Source organism: Centruroides sculpturatus, unplaced genomic scaffold (genome assembly GCF_000671375.1).
Source record: "Centruroides sculpturatus isolate CEXI.00-Female unplaced genomic scaffold, Cexi_2.0 scaffold153, whole genome shotgun sequence".
Lineage (NCBI taxonomy): Eukaryota > Metazoa > Arthropoda > Arachnida > Scorpiones > Buthidae > Centruroides > Centruroides sculpturatus.
In genome coordinates this window covers 947,344-954,631 of record NW_019384491.1, presented here as the reverse complement: position 1 = coordinate 954,631, position 7,288 = coordinate 947,344, and the positions used below count along the sequence as shown (strand labels likewise).

The 7,288-nt window shown below is 40.1% G+C and overlaps 1 pseudogene; it reads right to left on the bottom strand.

The window, feature by feature from the left end:
• Nucleotides 1-2,275: 2,275 nt before the first annotated feature.
• LOC111621807 lies at nt 2,276-3,284 on the bottom strand (annotated as a pseudogene).
• Between the last annotated feature and the right edge of the window lie 4,004 nt (nt 3,285-7,288).

The following is a 7,288-nucleotide window of genomic DNA, read 5'->3' as shown; positions in this document are numbered from 1 at the left end:
AAGTTTGTATGCAGCAGGTAATCTCCGAAACTACTCATCCGATTTCAAAAATTCTTTCACCAATATTTAGAATGGAACTTCAGGGTGGACATAGGCTGTATATTATTCTGTTAAATATTCATATAAATTAAAAGATATCATCTAGGGTTAAGGCTTTTATGTCCAACAGATGGCGCTACGAGTATGACGACCTAAGTTTGCTTTTCTGTGAGGATGAACTAAAGCAGATCATTTTCTATCTATCTATATAAATAAAAATGTAATGTTCGTTTGTTCCTACCAATTCCTTTGATATTTTCACACAATTTGAATATGCATGTGTTTTTATATAATATACATGTCGAAATTCCCCCCATTGGGGGGAGATTAACAGGATTAAGGCTTACCGTAAAGAACTCTGCTTCTATTTCTACTATTTTAGAAGCGGTTTTTTGCATTTTTGATTGCGTTTTAATAGGGTATGTCAACAGAATATACACTAAAAAGGGATTTTTCAATATTCCCCCATGGGGGAGAGAGACAGGATTAAGGCTTACCTTGAAGAACTTGGCTTCTATTATACTATTTTAGATGCGAGTTTTTGCGTTTTTGATTGCGTTTTAATAGGGTACGCCAAGAGAATGTACACTAAGAAGAAATTTTTCGAAAAATTCCCCCCCACACGGGGGAAGTGTTATACATTTATAATAAATACATTTTGAGCCACAACAACGCGTGGCAGGGTCTGCTAGTTTATTAAGAAAACTCCAAATGGAACAGTCGGATGGTGAAGAATGGATCACCACCTGAAAATGAATCCCTGTTATAGACACGTGGAGGCAGAATATGATGTTCTACATCGGAGCTACCAGAAGATCCCTCAAAGAAAGGCTGTCAGAACACCAGAGAAACATAAGAAGCGAACAACCGTGCACAGTGCTGGCGACTTATGTCTTAGCTGACCCCCAAGAGGTCAAAGCTGAATGGGACCGAGCCAGATTGATACAAATAGTTCGCGACAAAAAGCACCTCCAGTACGCTGAAGCCTGGCATATCTGCAAAACAAGCCAAAAAGGATTAGCTATCAACTTCCGAGATGCAAGCAAAGTATCGGCAGCCTGGCAAGCAAGTATATTATAAACGTCAAAAACGATAGATAGAGGCAACTTACTTAAGGGCAGAAATCTGAAGTTAATGTATTTGCTAAACACATTGTGTATGTTTGGTATTTTACGTCTGTATTTTTATTTTTACTGTTATTTTATATCTTGAACGTCATATCTTTTTAACGTTCTAATAGCTACTGTGGTTATATAATGACAACCGTTATATAGAGATGGCGTTATTCCAGTATAATATCCTTTTTTAAAAATGTTCCAAAATGCTTGTATCGTTTATTCAAGTTTAAAGTTCAGAGTTCGATTTTTTCTGTTTTTTCTTGATAAAGGTCATTGAATATGACCGAAAACATTAGAATTTAATAAATACGGCTGCATATTTAAAGGTTTTCTTGAGTGTGTTTAGTTAAAAACAATTATATTACAAAAAATATTCACAAACACTTAATTAGAAAAGTTGCAGCTTTAAAAAATACGTAATAGTTAAGTTGTATATTTTAGATTCGTCAAAATATTTATCAGATTTATGGACTCATAAAGTATTTTTCTTTTGATATTTAGACACAGAACTCAGCACATGAAATCCTTAAAATGGGTCTTTAAATTAATAAATTATTTAAGAAACTAAAGGGCAGTAAGGCAATAATAATTAGTTTTATATTGTATTGGAGAATTCACAAAATAATTGGACTTTCTCAACTCGTACACAATACATGTGGAAATGTTGATAAATCTTGTTAACTATTAACAGATCTATAGGTAGGCAATCTTCAGCAGTCTGCACAGCATTATATATCACATGAGCAAGACAATTACATTGCCAATGCCAATTAAATTGTATTATCTGCTATTATATTAAATTTTCAGTTATGACGCCTTTGTTTATAAGCTTCTAGAATGTTCCATTGCCTGTTATTGCCTTAAGGGGCAATAAACCCAGTGGAGGGAGCAGTGTACTACACAAAAGGCAAAATTACACAATTTAGGGTTCAAAATCAAGTACCAGGCCTGGACTTAATTGGAAGCAAAATATAATGATCCAAAATAACACTTACATAAATAAAAATCCAAAATAATATTTATTAGATTGAACATTATTATTTATATATAAACAACAATGATTATAACAAGAATTAGTAGTAAGTATATATTTCAAATATTCCAAAACAGTCAAGATCAATTATATACAAAATAAACAATCAATCAAAAAAGTTCTTTTTCATATAAATCAATCAAATCTCCACCAAAGTAATTAAACAAAGGATATGCTTTCTCATTACCATAGACTTCATTAGATTATTGACGCATTCCAAATGCATTTCGCTAATGAATGTGTTGTCATGGCTATGTGCAATGACACAAAACAGGATGCTTTTATTATTCATTTGAAGCTGGATATACAGCCAATTGTGAACGACGATGTCAAGCGCGGGCGAACAGTTCAACTGCCTTCCCTCATCGTTTTCTCTCTCTCCTCCTCCACTTCTGTCCCTAACTCCCATACCCTCCAATAAATCTCTTGTCTCCGGATACACACGCTGATCAAGTTGTATCCACCACGTGTCTCTCCAAATTTCCCCTTTCGCTATTGGTAAGCCTGCTTGTCACATCCCTCACACCCTCTAACCTCACACCTTGGTCCTCTGCTTCTAATGGGAGGACCAATTGGATGGGGCGGCTGATGCGCTTCTGATCAGGGAGCCTCAGACAGCATGTCTGCATCGCAACCATCACGTAATCGAAGAGCAATCAGCTCTTCGATTACGGCTGTCCTTCTTAGGCAGCGAGTCCTCCCTAAGAACAAGAGCTCCTTCACAGTGTGGTGGCAGTTTCTTCCTAACCCTACGAACAAGATGAAAACTTTGTAGGTCAAGCAAGTATTCTTTCTGCCATCGTCTCCAGAAGTTGTCGGTGATCGATTGTTGGTGACGCCACTTGTCTCACGAGGTCATGAAGTGAGATATGATTGTTAGGCTCTGGAAGGTTAGAGATTCTTCTCTCTATCAAGAATTGAGAGGGAGTGAGGGCTTCTGGCTCCTCGGTGTCATAACTGTGTACCAGAGGCCTGCTATTGAGGGCGGCTTCTACCCTGGTGAGTACGATAGACATCTGTTCTGCATTTACTAGGCTTTTCCTATTATCTTGCGGAGGCATCTCTTCACGCTCCCCACCATTTTCTCCCACCATCCTCCCCACCAAGCCGCCTTCTCCACATTAAAGACCCAAGTGATGCCGTGGTGAGCAGAGTAGTAGGCAATCTGCTTATCAGAGAGTGACTGCCAGAGATCGCGTAGTTCTTTGTTGGCTGCGTGGAAAGATTTGGCATTGTCTGAGTAAATCTTGCGAGGGAGGCCTCGCCGTCCTACAAAGCGCTGTAGACAAAGGAGGAAACTGTCTGTTGACATGCTCGAAGACAGCTCTAGATGTACAGCTCTTGTTGTGGCGCAGGTGAACAGTGTAATGTATGACTTCTCTATCGACTGACCCTTTTGGATATACAGTGGGCCAGAAAGTCTACCCCTGTGACTGAGAAAGGCGGAGAGGGTAATACACGGTCAGGAGGGAGGGGGCTTTGGTTTCTTGGTAAGGCTGACTCCTTTGGCGTTGGCATGGTAGACATCTATGCAGCACTGTCTTAATGACTTGGCAAGCATGCAGGATCCAGAACTCTTCTCTCAGGTTGGCAAAAACCACACAAGTGCCCAGATGCCCCAGACAGAAGTGGCAGTCCATGATGACGAGATGGGTGAAGGTGTGTCGGCCATCTAGTAGAATTGGATGCTGAGTGGAAGCGCGGACATCTGCAAATTGCAATCGGCCCCCCCTACTCTTAGGATCCCATTGGACATGGACTGGGATGAGGAATGGGTGGAAGCGGTAAATGGGTGATTTTTCTGATAAGAGTGTACCGGAGTTGAGTGCTATTAACTCGTTAGCAAAATATGTCTTCTGTACTGATCTGATCCAGTGGTCTCTCGCTGAGTTTACTTCGTCTGCTGAGAGTTCTCCTTTCGGGTGGTTATTCCGGGGGTGAATTTTGCAAAGTGTAACGAAGCGGAGGATCCAGGCTGTTATTCGGAGGAGGCATATGTGAGACTAATCGGGGGTAGGATGTTTACGAGGATGTCCCTCTCCTACCACTTACTCGACTCAAGACCTTGAGGTCCGGTCTCGCTTGTCNTGTGATTTTTCGTCTTCTCTTACGCTGAGAAAAATTGAAAAGATGTTCAACTTCGGCAACAACAGGTAGGTGGTAATTTCCTTGGTTGCTTGTCCCTTTGCTTCTGAATAAATATTGTTCTTTTAGACGATATCCGACGTATAGTGGTGTCGACCTTCATGGGACCGGAAGCACCGTATGGTTTTCGTTGGCTTCCGACCTGGGTCGTTGACCTGAAGTATTCTATATAGGTTCCTTTTCCTTCGGATTTCCTCTCTCTCTCTCTCTTTCCGTTCTCTAACACAATTCTCTACTAATTATCCTAATTATCTCTAAAACTAATTCCGCTTCGCGTTCGCTTTCGCGTCAAAAAAAACAAAAAGAAAATGAACGACAGACATTCGCGTACGATTTAGAATTCCGAGTCGCGTTCGCGTCACAAAATTATAAGAGGTGGTCGAGTAACGCGTACAATTTTGTAAGAAGTCGACATATATACTTATTAACAATGACCAACTTGAATATGGGGCTCCTTCAATCGGTTCGCTGGCTCGTCCAGTCAGCTCACTACGAAGTTCATGCACTTCCGTCAGCCTTATCGTATACACTTCCGGTGTCTTGTCTTACTTTCTCTCCCTTCTTCTCTCTTTTAGCTATTAAATTGTCTATTAAAATTTCAAAAATCGAAACTAACTCTTAATTCCCTATCAATTTTGGATTTTGCCGAACCGCGATTTAAAATTTATTCGATTAATATAATCCATCATTCCAGCAAATAAAGATTCTTCCCTTAACAGCGGTTCGGTAGGGCTCTGCATTTCCTCTCTACCCAACTCTCGTGTATTCCGCTTTTCTGCTTGGAAAGGATATCTAATTTCTTTTTGGTTTAAATTTACCTCCTTCCGTGGAGATTTTTCTTTTTGAATTTGGATAGGAATGGCGGTAGAATGTGGCCATCTTCCTTTCCTTCGCGACTCCTTCCGAGTTAACTCTTCTCGAATTATTGGAACGGTTTCCCGCTCGGGCAAAGTATTGCTTCGCTTTATAAACCTTTCTTTCGCTTTTATGCGATCCGGTCTATAAGGCAACCTATGTTCTGTTACTATTGGCGCACTCATCCTAATAATACCTACTTTATCGGGTATTTCCCTTTCTATTTCTCTTCTTCCCTTATCGCGGTTATGCGGTTCACTCGCCGAACAAAAATGTACTATTTTCCCATTAGGTAATAAAATATGCTCCTTTGCGCTCTCTATATGAAATCCGTGTGCATTAAGAATATCGTTTCCTATAATTCCTAGGCAAGGATCTGTACTGTCCGGTCTAACTATTCTACATGTATGAACGAATTTATACCCTCGGAATTTAAAAATAGGTGAGAGTATACCTAATGTTTTAATCTTCTCTCCATTACCTCTATTAATCTTTTTCTTACTACCAAATTTTACATACGCCTTACCCTTAAGTTGATTTGCCAATTCACTTGATATAATCGTAAATTCTAAACTGTGATCTATTTGCATCTTGACCGGAATATTATTAATGTACACCAAAACAATGGGTTTTTGTTTCGATCGAATCAATCCGATTCTTCCTATTCCCTTATTTTGTAGATTTTTCTCGCTAAAATTCTCAGTACGTTTTATATGCGAGCGTTCTCTTGTTCGACTACCCTTGTCCTTAACCGAGCTACATGGGATATATGTCAAACCTATTCTACCCTTCCACTTCGTCTCTTCCGTATCCTGAAAACGGATATTTCTAGGCGTTCGCTGTCTTTTCCTGGGTAGACTAATATGTTTCTCCGAGTTATTTTGCGGATTAAAATATTCTCTATTTAAACTTTCTATTTGCGCAGCAAGATCTCTTATCTGACTTTTTATTTGATCCCAATCTTCGGAATGAGCTTCTGTTATCGATCTTATAATTCCGCGAGGAGGGTTTGTTAATTCCTCAATTGACTCCTCACTAATCGCTACCTCTAGTGCTTCATCAAAAGTTTTTGGCTCTCTAGACATGACGCGTTGCTTTATTCGCCCGTCAATGCCATTTAGAAATTGCACTCTCAATCGCTCGTCCAATTCCATATCTTGTATTCGCCGAATTATGGCCCTTTCTGCTTCGTCTGTTCCCTCATGTGATATCTCTATCTCCGATGCCAATGCCTGCAATCTTACTGCGTATGTTTGGACATCTTCGCCTCTTTGTTGCACGCATCCATAAAATCTATTTAATTTTAATGTGTAGGGCACTCGTTCAAATCTTTCAATCATCACCCTTTTAAAGGTATCAAAATCTTCCACCTCTTTTATTCGTCTATCTTTTCTAACAAATTCTCGCGCTATTCCTGTCAATTTAAGCTTTGCCACAGCAAGCATCTGTGCTTTAGACCAAGCTGCAACCCTCATTATGTCGTCAAGAGTATCGAAAAACTCCGTAATTTTAATTCCAGACGGATCACCCGAAAATATCGGCAATAAGGGAATCATTCCCCCTAAACCTCCTGCTGGATTAATACGCGGCGGTTCACCACCTTCTGCCATTTTTAGAATTTAGAAACTTTAAACGAGTTCTTATGACTTTTTAGAAACCTGTCTAAGGCGGACAGCTTGTTTTCCGCGGACCCTGTGTAGACGGACCTGTCAAATACGACTAAAATTCCACTCCTGTAAACCAATATGTCGTTTCTACAGGAGGTTTTAAGTTCGGAGATCCAACTCCTGCAGCCAATATACGAGTATCTATTGGTCTTTTGAGTTCAAAAACCCCACTCCTGAAAAACCACTTTGTGAGTTTTTTGGGAGGTTTGCGTTCGAAGACCCCACTCCTGAGTCACCAATTTTGTGAGCAGCAGGGGGTCACTGGGTCTAACCCTAATGACCACTTAATCTGCACGGGTCGGGAAGACCCGCTCTCGGTTGTCGGATGGCAATAGGAGGGCAAAAATATGAGTGGGGAGGAGTCGGAAGTCGTGTGGCCAAAGACTACACAGGTTTAAATTAACGAACACATTTAATAAACAACTAAGAAA